Source organism: Chiloscyllium punctatum, chromosome 25 (genome assembly GCF_047496795.1).
Source record: "Chiloscyllium punctatum isolate Juve2018m chromosome 25, sChiPun1.3, whole genome shotgun sequence".
Lineage (NCBI taxonomy): Eukaryota > Metazoa > Chordata > Chondrichthyes > Orectolobiformes > Hemiscylliidae > Chiloscyllium > Chiloscyllium punctatum.
Genome location: NC_092763.1, coordinates 12,783,476 through 12,797,313, shown reverse-complemented (window position 1 = coordinate 12,797,313; position 13,838 = coordinate 12,783,476). Strand labels below are relative to the sequence as shown.

The window sequence follows — 13,838 nt, the reverse complement described above, 5'->3', positions numbered from 1 at the left end:
ATCCTTTGTTGGATGGAGTATTTTCCGAAATCACTTCTGAATATTCTGTCTCTGAATCTATAACTGCTTGCTTTTGGCTTTCAATCATCTCGCTAAATTAGATCAACGAAGTCACCCTATGACCTTCCAGTTTGAAGGAAGTACCTCACGAAGCTGTTGGATGGGCTGTGAGAATGTTGAACTGACACAGTTTTTAGGAGTCATGTGATTTATATGTAAATGAATAGAATGACAATTCATGGACACCATTCAGTATGTTCATATTGTCATAACTTAATGCCCTAAATCTGGATGTAGGTTTGCTCGCTGAGCCAGAACCTCAAACTGAGCTACAAATCTTTGTAAAACTCGCAAAGCCCTAAATCTCTCTGTGTCTACCAGCTGTTTAGTGTGTGCAGTCACCAATACTTTTCTTCTGTTGTTTGTCATTGAGGTAAAATATAATTTTAAAATTCACTCCAGTCCAGTCTAGTTTGAATAGTGCCTCTGCCGTGGGCTCTTACTAAGATCCAGGGAATTGTGCTGAGCCACCTGGTTTCTCCTTTGCTTGGGACTGTGTGGATCATGCACCCTTGGTAGCTCTTCATCACTGGAGGTGTGAACGAAGTGGAACCATGTTTTGTTGGCCAGGCCTTTAGGCTTGTTCAAAAACAAGATTCCACAATCAGACGTGTTCACACTGCCAAGTATCTGTGGGAGCTGTGGGAAATACTTTGAAAAGGTTGGCACGCCTGGAAGCCTGAGAGAAAGACAATATTGCCCAAGAGTGTTTTGTGCAAGAATGAATCAGAGGTTTTGCGGAATGGAAGCTGACTGGCGGTATGGTGGCTCAGTGATTAACGCTGTTACCTCATGGCACCAGGGACTCGGCTTCAATTCCACCTTTGGGTGACTGTCTGTCTGTGTGGAGTTTGCACATTCTCCCCTTGTCTGAGTGGGTTTTCTCCGGGTTCCTCCCACAGTCCAACGCTGTGCAGGTCAGGTGGATTGGCGATGCCAAATTGCCCGTAATGTCTAGGGGAAGTGTAGTTTAGGTGGATTAGCCATGGGAAAGGCAGGGACAGTTGGCAGGTAGGGGTGGGACTGTGGGGGAGGGGCAGTGACAATTGGTGGGAAGCAGTGACGGGGAAAGGAGGTGTAATTAATGGCGACAATTTGAGGGGTTGGGAAGGTATCAGCCAGAGACAGAGGAGGAGGGGAATTGCCAGTATGGGTTGGCAGTGTGATGGATTCTAGCAAGAGCCCACTGCAGAGCCACAATTCCAATTAGACTGGGCTGGAGTGGGCTTCAACATAATATTTTATCTCAGCAACAAACAACAGAAGACAAGTATTGGAGACAGCAGCTGGTTCATACATGGATTTGGCTCTTACCCTGGGGTTAAAATTAAAGGTTTATGATGGTGCTAGCAGGATAAGGGAGCTGCTCAGCGTCCAAGCCTCCTGAAACTTGAATAAAAGCAAAAACAATATTAAAACACTTTTTTTTTCCCCTTCCTGCCCTTTTTATTTCTTTCACCCTCCTTTCTCTTTTTCTTCCTTCTCCGGGAGTTGTTAACTGGGATTTGTTTCTGAGAGTGCCAGTAACTCTCATAACCTTCTGTGCAGTCATTCCTGAATCGGGATTATCTGTGCTGGGAGGTACTCAGTGACTGTTGAACATCCCTGCCCTCACTTACTGCTCTCTCACAGCACCCTCCATCAGAAATCACTGACTAATGCTCAAGAACACAGCTGCCTTGTTGGTAGACCCCTTTTGCTCTTCCTCCCACCCTGGAGACAGAAGTTCATTAATTCTCTTGTGTGGGTCGAGTTTCTTTAAGCCCAAGGTAATCTACGTATCTGACTATTTGGTCTAAATAGAAGAGTCTATTTGAGTTAGCAATATGAAGTTTATTGCATAACTGCAACTATTTGCAGATGACAAGAATTTATCCTCCATGGCAACATTTCTGGGGTTCCTCTAGTTCCAGGCTGTCTCATACTCCCTGCACTTTGCTCTGACCAAGTCCCTGTGACATTATCACAGTGGGAGGTACTCACTGTGCCTAAAGGTTTAACCATTTCTGAGCCCAAATGCAACAAATGTTTGTTTCTGAAATATAACCCTGCGTAATCATCAAACTCAGTAAAAGCTGGTATTGTACCTGAGACCTTCCGGACATCAATGGATGAAGGATCTGGGATTGTCTTTATCCCAGATCCTATTGTTCTCCAAAATAAAGCATATTTAACTACTATGAACAAATCTCAGTCAGTAATTTTTCACTTCTGATTTTGGAAAAAAAAAATTACAGTTTGCCTTATTAAACTTATTGACACAGTAACTGACCTGGAACTCTTGAGTCATTGCTCCTGAATGTGGTGGAAGCAGAGGCAATCAGCAAACTCAAAATTAAATTGGATTGGAGATTTGAAGGAGATGAGCTTGCAGGGCTATGGGGATTGAGCAGGGGTGTGGTGGGGTTATGGGACTGACTGGATTGAGTCACGATAGCTTCAATGGGCTGAATGGCCTTCTCTAATGCTGTAAGTGGCTCTGCCTCTCTGATTTTATGTTAGGCCATTGGCCTAGGCTTTTCTCGGATGGCTGTACACTGTGCCAGCACCTGTTTCTTTTTTCCTTTTCTTTTTGAGCCCAATGACCCTGCTCCAAAAGAAGTAAGCTCCCTTCACTGAGAGCCAGGCCAGTTCAGAAAGGTGGAAGTGTACAGCTGCAGCCTCCAGAGTGAGCCTGCTACTCCGGCAACAGATGGCTTCCTGATTGGCTGCCACTTACACCTTAACTCTGTCAATAGTGCATAGTTTTGAAATGACCGAGAAGCTCCTTTCTCCCTTGTACAGAACCTAACCCCACAACCATTTCCACAAGCCTCACTTGCAGCTGGGAGACAGTGAGGTCTGCAGATGCTGGAGATCAGAGTTGAGAGTATGTTGCTGGAAAAGCACAGCAGGTCAGGCAGTATCCGAGGAGCAGGAAAATCGACGGTCGACCCTTCTTGATGAAGGACTCTAGCCGGAAACATTGATTTTCCTGCTCCTCGGATACTGCCTGACCTGCTGTGCTTTTCCAGCACCACACTCTCAACTCACTTCCAGCTGAGTCAGCTGTAACTTTCATTGGACATTGAAAGCTACCAGTGTTCCTTTGTTCAGCATTCAAGTGATTGCAATGGGAGGAAATATAGGGGAGGCTGTGTGGTCCGGGACATTGGTGTATTTTTGGCATGCACCCAGAATAGGGTTACAGTACAGCTGGTCTCTGCCTGGTAGAAGGGATCCACTGTGGAAAGCCTTGCTCTGTGACACTTGTTGCTGCATAATTTGCTGCCTTCCGCTCATTTGTGCTAATCAAAAGTCGATTCCTGAGAACCTAGTTGTATTAAAACCAAGGCCTGGTCTCTGTCTCCTCACCTGCTGACTGATCAGTCTGCGATAGCGATCTGCTAGAGATTTGACAAAATCTCAATCCTTAAATCTGTCACTTTGAGGAGTACTCTAATTGCCGCTCCAGATTAAATTGAGCAATTTTCAGAGCAGAGGAAATCAAAGCAGGACTTCTGTTCCATAGTTTAACTGATTCTCAGACTGTAGCTATTGCAAGTGTTTATCATGGAAAGTCCTTGCATATTCTTCCTCTCTCATATGCTCTATCTGCAGAATTTCTATAACAACTGCACAGCTGACACGACCTGACTGTTTCCTCACTCAGGAAATGAGAGTTGGTTTGTGGTCGAGGGATGATGTAAGAAAATTTAATGTTAGGACATTGGAGGAGAAATTCAACCCATTCTCCTGTGAATCATTAAAAGAAAGTCCAAAATTGAGACTAAATATTAATGTGATATATAGGCAGGTAATCTGTTTAGATGAGTTTGATTTGAGAGAGAAAGTCTGTCCAGAGCCCTGTGGATAGCTCCCTCAATCTTGTTTGTAATAATGAGTCCTGAGAGTGGAAACAGGCTTGGTTTAATGTCTGGCCCTCTCTCTTTGTGTTTCTTTCTTGGAGATAGATAGAACATTGGCAGAAGAACTCTTAAGTCAATCATGTTTTCGACTTAAGTGCATTCCAGTTGGGCTTCCATACAGGAATCTCGTGAATTCTGGCCTAAGATTGTTCCGCCCCAGGTACAGGCTCAGATTCCTTTCCGGCATACTGCTTAACATGTCTGTCTCGAGTATCAATGATTTCCTTCAAATGGCTTGCACAATAGTTTGATAGAAACCCATTGGAGGGAGCTAGCAGCCATTGTTCAGGATGATTGATTCCAGCTCTCGCCCTGCCTCTTTCTGTGGTGCTATGCCAGTTCTGTTTTAAAAATGTAAACAATAAAACAATCTCAGTTGGTGAAAATATTGTTCCCTCTTCTTCTGGCCCTCTGCTACAAACCATTTCTTTGCTGAAGGGATGGGCGCAGAAAGCATGTTCATTCTCAGAAACTGATGTTGCCGTTGTATTTTGCCTCGCCATGTTTATTCTCTGCCCCCTTGCTTTGGTGTGTTGGCTACTTCTCGTCCCAAGTTGTTGCCTTAAAAGAGAGAGGTGCTGCTTGGATTGTTTTTAGACTTTGTCAACAGGAACACATTTGCATGAAGCAGTAGATGAAGTCCAATCACGTATTGAAGAATGTATTGCCTAAAGTGAAAATCCATTTAAATCAAGAAAACACATTTTTCAGGTCTTGTGTGCCACCTTTTAAAGGACACTATAAAATCCTGAAGTGAGGTTCAAATCAAAGCCGTAAATAAACATGATTTAACTGCTTATCTAGAGGATTAGGTTGATAAGTATTTCCTCATCGCGCTGATCCCCTGCCCTGTTACATTTATGAGTGGCTCTGTGGAGAATTTCTGTAATTTCTCTTTAAGGCACTTTTGTGTATTTCAACACACACTGTGTACCAATTCACCTCCGCAGATTAAAAGTTACAGCCCAGGCTCCTGAACAGTCAGACTGCTGGCTGCTTTCAGTAGTAGCCTCCCGCTTTGTTTGAATTGTTTTTACACTTGGCACCAGGGTCAGAAATTGAGAGTCCTCAGCCTAGGCAGAGTGGTCCTGCCTCTGACCTGAGAACAGAGAATGTTCTGCACCCACTCCTGTTTGTACATTGCAGTTTAAGCAGCATGGCAGTAATATCACAATGGAACCTGGAATAATATTGTTTCAATCTGCGCTAGAATATCATTACCATCGCAGACAGACTATCTTTTTTTTTCTACTGCTGTATGGAGGCTCTTTGAAATATGTGAATTAACACTTGAAATTATTTCTCAACTGTAAGCTTGCCACTTCCCTTACTCATAACCCCTTAATGTCCTAATAGGAATGGTGAAGCTGGGAGCACACCCACTGATGTGTACTCTGTTTTGGTTAAAAATTCAAAGGGTCTCAATGAGGCATATGCTTAACTAATATAGGATATTAGTAAGACTGCATTGAACATGACAAATAAAGTGCTGTCTACATTATTGATCACCATATTTAAGGAAGGATGCAAATGCATTGGAAGAACTTGAGGGAAAGTTTACCAGACTAATACCTGGGATGGGTAGGGTGTCTTATGTGGAAAAGTTGGAGCCACTAAGCCTTTATCTGCTGGAATGCAGAAGAATAAGAATCAACAGGATGAAAACATAAAATTTTGAGTGGTCATGACAGGTTGGATGTGGGTTATTGGAGAATCTAGAACAGGACGATACTGTTCAATAGTCAATTATCCACTTAAAATAGGAATCAGGTGAAATTTTTCCTCAGATAGTGAATCTTCTGAAGTGTCTTCCTGAAAGGGTGGTTGAAGCAGAGTCAGTGAACATTTTTAATGTAGACAGTGCCATTTCTTGTGAAGGGAGGGGAGTGAAAGGTTATCGGGGTAGGTGAGAATGCGAATTTGAGATTACAATCCAATCAGGCATGATCTTATTAAATGATAGAGCAACTCAATGACCTAACATTGTTCCTTGTCCGAAATGTACTTTCCACAACCAAGTCTAGTTTCTTCTCTTCAAAACACTTAGCTGCACAGGACATCTTCCATTCCAGTAGCAACCTTTTGAAGTGGTAAATAAAAAAAGCTGTGGGTACTGGCAATCTGAAACTAAAACAGAAATTGCTGAAGAAACTCAGCAGGTCTAGCAGCATCTATGGAGAGAAAGTGGAGATAACCTTTTGGGTCCAATTACCCTTTTTTAAAATGTGCTGATGAAGGATCATTGGATTTGAAACATTAACTCTGCTTTACATGCTGCCAAACCAGCTGAGTTTCTCCAGTAATTTCTGTTTTTGTTCTGAAGTATTGTCTGCTGAGGCAGTGTCACATTCAAATCTCCTGTCACCCAGCTGTAAAATCCTTTCGACTTAAATTGACAAAACAATTGGCATTGACAGAACAAATATAGTTCTCTGTCAAAAACGACTTGTCTATTCAGTTGAATTTAAAAGTCATTCATTTCATTCACAGTGTTTGAATACCTAAAGCTGAATATAGGCCTGTGGGGATAACCAAATCTTGAAGTGACAGCCAGTATCATGTGCATGTACCTGTTTAAAAAAAAACCTGGAAATGTGTGTTTTTCGCATGATGTCATCTGCTATGATTTTCCAACCTGCTACATCACATAAGTAATGGTCTTTTTGGTGCAGTGCTGGTTCCTATAGAATGGTATCTTCAAAATAAAAGTTAACCCATTTGGAGGGTTATGTTGGTCACTTACTTAAAAACGATCATTCAGTCTATCAAGCTAGTTCCTTTCATACCAAGTACAATTTATTTGGTCATCGACTCTTTTGAGACTCATTAGTCTGCTGTGGAAATGACCTGCAGGATTCTCCCTGCCTCTGCTCCAATTGTCACATCAACATATTTCCCACAATTTGAGGAGAAGCTGTAGTCCACATTATGCTTCAGTCTGTCTGTACGTAACATACCAACCTGCAGTCTCATTTGTGACCATTTATACATTCATCACTTTAATGCAGAGTCACTTTCACCTCTTAATTTAACTCCTTTAAATTCTACTCATTTTTTTTTGTGTGTTAATCTGTAGCCAGAATGAAGTGAAGCTGTCCTCTTGTTCTAGATTGCCTTCTCTCGGTGTTTAGCTACATTCAGATCCACTTGAGCAAAAGCCTTGCACCAATCTGCTGGTTGGAAGCAATGTGTCCAACTTTTGTGGAAATTATCTAATCAGATCATACTTTTACTTCTGTATTTCCTTTTGAAGGTGATGTGCACCCAATGAGTAGCTTTAAAAAATATCTCGGTGAATGGGTTTTGATAGAGCAACTGGGCAAATGATTGTATTCAAATAGCAGTTCATGTAATTTTATAATGAACCATATCTTTAAACATATCTAAAATTCATTCCCTCAATAAGTAATTGAGAAAGACCTGGCGAAATCAAGTCTTGAGCATCTCTATGACTCTATCTGTGCTGAGTTAACTGTTCTCAGCTAAGACTTGCAGCTGTACTATTGATGATAAAGAAAGGTCAGTATTTATGTAGCCCATCTCATGACATACCAAGGTGTTTCATAGAAATAATGTTGAAGAAAGGATTCCTTTGGTGTAATATAATTTGGTAACCAATTTGGACGCAGTAAAATTCCACGACCTGTGTGATGATCAATTATTTTTTCTGTGTGTGATGTGGTTGAGGGATAAGATCTAAAGAGGTGAAATTTATCAGAATGCATTCCTGCTCCTGATTGCTGTTGGCAACTTATTTTGGAATATGTGTGGTGGAGAATAAGAGTGAAGTTGGCTGTGGTGCCCACTTTGCTGAAACAATGCTATACACTTGCACTTGAGACAGGCACATTGAAGAGTGGCCCCAGGCCATGCTGTGGAGAACTGCCTGTGGAACTAGACCCAGGCAGGTCTCAATGGACAATATATTTGATCGATGTAGCATGATCTCGGCAGATGCAAGGAGCAATGTCTAGTAATCTTCCCGAAAATTAATGTCCATTAGTGGATGAAAGGTCAGCTAGTTTGAGAAATGGGGTGAAGAGGGAAGAATTCTATTGTTTGTTATCGTTGCACACTGCACAGTCTGTGTTTTATACTTGAGTCCTAAAGAGGAAAATGTGTTTTAGTATGTTCAGAAGATTGCCATAGTAATGTTTCCTGATTTCCAGTCTGCCACTTATTTGTAGGAACTCAACACAATGGCTACTTAATCACGATGCTCGTGTGATTATAATGCGATAGGAAAATATCAGAAATTGGTGTTGTGTTTACTGTTGTTTGCTCTGGGCCTAGAAGTCTACTTATTGTGCATCTTCCTGAACTGGTAGTTCTTCACATTCTCCATCTGCCACAGAAACATTTGGTCATCCACACAGGAAATTAGGCTGGGTGCGGTACAGTCAGTTTAAAACACATTGCCTTTAACAAAGCTATTAAGGAAAATTGCAGAAGTTGAAAACAATTTTCAGTCAAATCCGACTAGAGGGTTAACACATAAAACAGCCACTTGGGAGAGATCCTAGAGGATTCTTTGGTACCTATGGAAACAGTACTTTAGCCCTCTAAACTATCTTTTTTGGAGAAGGGAGCTTGAAGATTAATGAATGGCAAATTACAGCATTTATGATTGTTGTAATCAAAAGAAAGATGTAATATTTATGTTTGCTGAGATTCAAGAACTTTTTTTCTGTTTATAATGTTGTTCAGCCTACAAATAAAGGCAGTTGCATTTATAAAAACAGAAGTATCTTTTATGATTTCAAGATCTTCCAAAGATATTGTGCCTTTTAAGATTATGGATATCTCAAAACACTTTGCAATCAATTAGGTACTTTGAAATGTAGTCGTCGTCGTACCACAGAAAACACAACAGCTAATTTGCTTCCCCCCACCCTGATCAGCTCCCAGAAATAGCAATTAGTGCAGAATAAGATCATTTGTTTCAAATAAGGCTAATAAAAAAAAACTATTGATCAGTGCAGCAGGGATTGCTCCTGCTCTTAAATTTCCATATGAACCTTTATACCCATGTGAGAGATCAGAGTCTCATTGCAGCATCTTGTCTGAAGCACTGCAGAATTACGTTGCTGCACCTGAGTATCTGGCTAGACATTTGGTTTCAAGAGACCTGAACCCACAAACATCTGTTTCAGGAGTGAGAACTGAGCCACAGTTGCCAACTTAAATTGCTTTAACACGAGTCAAATTACCTTTTGAGGCGCAGGACTGTTTTACAAAAAGGCCAATGCTAATTTGTGCAGTGTAAGTGCTTACAAATGAAGCAATGTCCTACAAGCAGCAATGAGATAAATTGTTAGCTGATAAGTATGTAAGTTAGTTGGCTGAACTGGGTGGTTTGTTTTCAGATGTTTCATCACCATACTAGGTAACATCAGTGACAGCTTCTAGTGAAGTGCTGGTGGTGTGTCCCACCTCTATCTAAATGGTGTTTTGGATGCTGCAAGAACGCTTGTTAGCTTCGCTGAGTAGTTTTGCTTTGTTTGAAAAATGTGACACCCTGCAGTGCAATAGTTCTTTAGTACAGTGTGCAAGTGTCTGCTTTTGGAATGGAACTTAAATCTATGACCTTCTGACCAGGGGAACAGTGTGATGCCACTCAGCCAAAATTGAAGGAAATAATTCAGGGTCATGTGCCTGATGGTTATGGATGCATTGCTATGTCTTGAAGAGAATGCAGTCTTCCTGTGCCTCTGCACATCCCTGTAGCTTTGTCAAAACTTAAATGAATTCAATCTCTCACATCAGAAGACTAGAAATGTTCTTTCATTGGGCTAAATACTTGTAGCAGCAGCTTTGAAAAGAAACAAATTACAGCCAGAATTTTCAGGGCCTACCCAAAGCTTTCAGAAGGGCAGCCAAGGGAGTTCAATGAGTGGAAAGCAACGATTCAGTTTCCTGGTGACAGGATAGAGATTTGGAACCCTTAGAACCTGTTGAGGTGGATCAGCTCTTCCAATCTTGGTGGTCAAGAACCTCTTTACATTAATTTGCAAGCTGAGAGTACCCATTAGCATCCTAGCTTGGTGGAATTGTATTCACCAGCACAATCTTGTTAGGCAGTGTTTGATAGTCCTGCGCAATGCCAACCTTAAGAGTGCAAAGTCACATTGACAGAGGCAAGAAGCATTCAATAGACAGTGGTACCAACCCTGATGGAGTACTGCAGATCGTTCATGCTTTTGCGATGTCGAAGCTGCTTTCTCTTGAGCTGTCCATGGGTGCTGAAATGGCTGACACCAATGTCCTGGCTGTAATTTGTTATTTAGGATGGCCTCTTATCACAACCCCAAGGATAAATGCTTCTTTTCTCTCCCAGATAGTATTCAGGAAAACCTCCAAAGGCTCTTTGCCGTGTATCTGATGTCCCGAGAGGTGGGTGTGGGTGATGAGCAGAAGTTGAGTGATGCATCATGGGTGCCTTTTAAATATGGTGAACAGAAGTTGAAACCCAAAAATTCTCATTGGAGGACAGACTCCCCACTTGCATGCTTGTAAGCATTGGTATTTCATACGCACATGAGTATTCAATAAGCTGAGGACCTAATTGCACAAGAAAACCCAACGCCCCGAAGTGGAAGAACTTCCCATTGCCACTATTAGTCTCAAACAATGATTCTGCCCTTTGTCCCTCTCTGTCATAAAATTCTCTTTGTGCGAAATCATTTAAGTTTAGGTCATCTTGGAACAGAATGAAAGTTTGAATCATCAAATGAGTAACTTTGATATGCCTTTGCCTCCTGCGTTTTTTTTTCAGTTGTCATTCATGAATAGTGCCTCCTTTCTCCATAAATCAATTAGCATCACAGTGCTCTGATCTTAAGTCCAAAGGTCAGCTGTAATCTCTTCGTTCACTTAAAGCAAACTTGTTGATGGGTTAACAATATAATGAGGACTTATGATTTCTTGATTTTCTTTTTGAATTAGGAACAATAGAATGATTTTTGAGAGTGTACTTTCTGAAACTGACTGTTTTCATTAATAGGTTTCTCATATTATAGAATAGAATAGAATCCCTACAGTGTGGAAACAGGCCATTTGGTTCAACAAGTCCATACTGACTCTCCGAAGGCCTCCCTGAAGCACTGCTGCCTTACAGCGCCAGGGAACCGGGTTTGGCTCCAGCCTCAGGTGACTCTGTGTGGAGTTTGCATGGTCTTCACTTGTCTGTGTGTGTTTCCTCTGGGTGCTCTGGTTTCCTCCCACAGTCCAAAGATGTGCAGGTTAGGTGAATTGGCCATGTCAAATTGCCCATAGTGTTTGGGAATGTGCAGGTTAGGTGCATTAGTCAGGGGTAACTGAAGAGGAATGGGTTTGGTTGGGGTACTGTTCAGAGGGTTGATGTGAACTTGTTGGGCCGACAGGCCTGTTTTCACACTGTAGGGATTCTATGATTCTCATGGGATATGGAGTATCAGATTCGCATCTTAATACTGGACATTAACTTCATCTTCACTCTCCAGCATTCCCTTGAGACTGAGAATGATTCTGGTTTGATAGATTCTGAGAAGTTCAATGCATAATCTGCAGATCTTGCCAAAAGCAGGGAAGGCTTGGAGTTTTCGGTAGATTGTTTTGAAATTTGCCCACTCTTTCCGAAGTCTCTACTTCACCCCTGCCAGTTCCCCATGATGTCACACAAGATGTTTTGTGCTTTCCTGCACAAGCCTTCCATATTTTGGCTGGGCACAATGTAGGGACTCCCTCACAATGGCGGGGCGGTTTGACCACCTCACGGATGCTTTGAAGAAAATCACTAACCCTTTTCTGCTGTTCTAATGGAAATTTCCTGTGACCAAGTTCTGATCTGAACATTGCTTCAGGAATCTAGTGTCTCTCAGTGGATGATATTGTCCTGACAGCAGGGCTGCCTCTATAAAGATTTGGATCAATATACATATGGCACTCACGGACTATTTGTGACACTTAGTTTTAAAGACCAAGGATTGATGAGGGCCTTCTTGAAATTAAGTAACTAACACTCATTCTAAGTGATAATTTTACAACTGCTGGTTCAAGCATAATGGTTGATTTGCAGGTGAGCTGGAGCTAATGGCGATGCAAATGGAGATTCACCTGGCAACAAGTAGCTGTTTGCTCTATGTGTTAGTGGCCAGTTATCAATGACTGAGACCTTCTGCATGGCAACATATTTGTGATTGGCTCCCAGGTCACTGAACAAGCCATAGATCTCAGGCAGCAGGGAAGCAGTCTCTGTTCTCTGCAGTAAAAACACTTTAAGCCTGAAGGAAACCTATTTACTTTTCCTTCTTTGTAAATTGCTGTAAGCTGTAGCTTTTGATTAACAACTGGGACGTTTGTAAGTATGAAACATTCACCCTGTGCCTCCTGAAAATAAGTGTATGCAACTGGAGAAAAAAAGACTGGGAAGCAACATTCTGGTCGGCACAAGAATAATCACAGCAAACCCTGAGAATGCTGAACTGTTTTCTCATCTTTCCCTTCACCTATGATATCCATGTTATTTTTATGTGTCAGTATGTCTATTAAGAGGGATTTTATACACAGGTTAGAGTTTAAAATAGTGAACTTGTGCCACTGGTTCATAATTGTTCACCTGTAGCTACAGTCGATTTATTTGTGATAAATAGTAATTCTTGTTAAGTAAAGCAACTTGGACTGTGCTTTCTGTCAAGCTGGGTCTAAAAGCCAAATAAATTGGGGAATTTTGCATACTTTTCAAAATCATTAACTTTTACGATGACTCTGGGAATAGCAGGGTTGATTGCCAGTGCACTATCCCGGTGAGCCGTGACATTTATGTTTAATTATTTGTACTGTGTAATAGTTTGGACTCTACAGCTGAATTTGCTGCATTACAAGCACAGATTGAACTGGTTTGCAGGTATTGCATTTCACCCTGGAGACACAGATGCATTGTTCAGCTCGAAATTATGAAGATTTATTGTGACTATCTGAATGGCAAAGTTGTGTTTAATCGTATACGCAGGTACTTAAAGAACTGCCTATGAGTTGTAATCTGATCTCTCTCTGACAAGTCAGCACACAGCCTAGAGAAAGTTCTGATTGGTGTGTAAACTGGACAGTCTGGTTCCATCAGACCTGAATTGGCTCTGATGTGAGGCGGCAAAGTGGAGAAATACTTTCTGCATTGGTCTGTGCTGCCCTTGAACAAGAGAGAAAAGAGAGAGGTAAAATGGTTACTTAATTAGAACAAATGTGGCTGAGGCCTCCATAATTGGTAGATAATAGTGATTTATATCTTGGACATCATGATAGATTGCCTCATTTAACTATTTACCTGAGGTAGATGCCAGCACTTTCAGGAAGTTCATTTTCAGATTGACTGTTATGCGACCTTTATTGTAGAATGTTTGTTTTTAAATTATCAATTGTGGTTGGTGAATCGTAATAGTTATTATTGATGGCCGCATCTTTTTGCCCTTTATCAGATAGATTTAAAACCTAACACAAATTTAAAGGATCCATTTCAAATTACGACTACACTCGTGTAATTGTGTCCAAAAGTAGTCATTGGTTAATTGTCAATCTATAAATTCAAGTCAAGTTTTTAAAATTCCTTATTCACAATAAATTTATAAGGATGCAAACCCAAGTGTCTATCAGATGACCAAGTTATCATTATTTTCATGTACAATTGAACATGACCTAGACAAATCAGTTTTTCTTGCCAAAGATGCTGCTGGCCCTAATAAGTTTTTGCAGCACTGTGTTTATTTAAAAGTTCCAGTATCCACATTTTAAAAAAAATTTTAATCAATTAATTAATTATTCTGTCATGTAGTCATCCTGATTCTTCAGGCAATTGATGATCACGGTATGTGGTGGTACATTCCAGATGTGAATGAC

General features: G+C 41.1%; 1 protein-coding gene across 7 annotated transcripts in view; it reads left to right on the top strand.

Moving 5' to 3' along the window:
* elf1 (E74-like ETS transcription factor 1) overlaps positions 1–13,838 on the top strand; it is a 269,537-nt gene that overhangs the window by 176,547 nt on the left and 79,152 nt on the right. The window contains exon 1 of one of the 7 annotated variants that reach the window (XM_072594690.1): positions 13,145–13,159. The exons of the other annotated variants lie outside the window; for them this stretch is intronic. The gene's annotated coding sequence lies outside the window, so the exon portion shown is untranslated. Of the gene's footprint in view, positions 1–13,144; positions 13,160–13,838 lie in introns of those variants that run through there. 7 annotated transcript variants of the gene reach the window in all.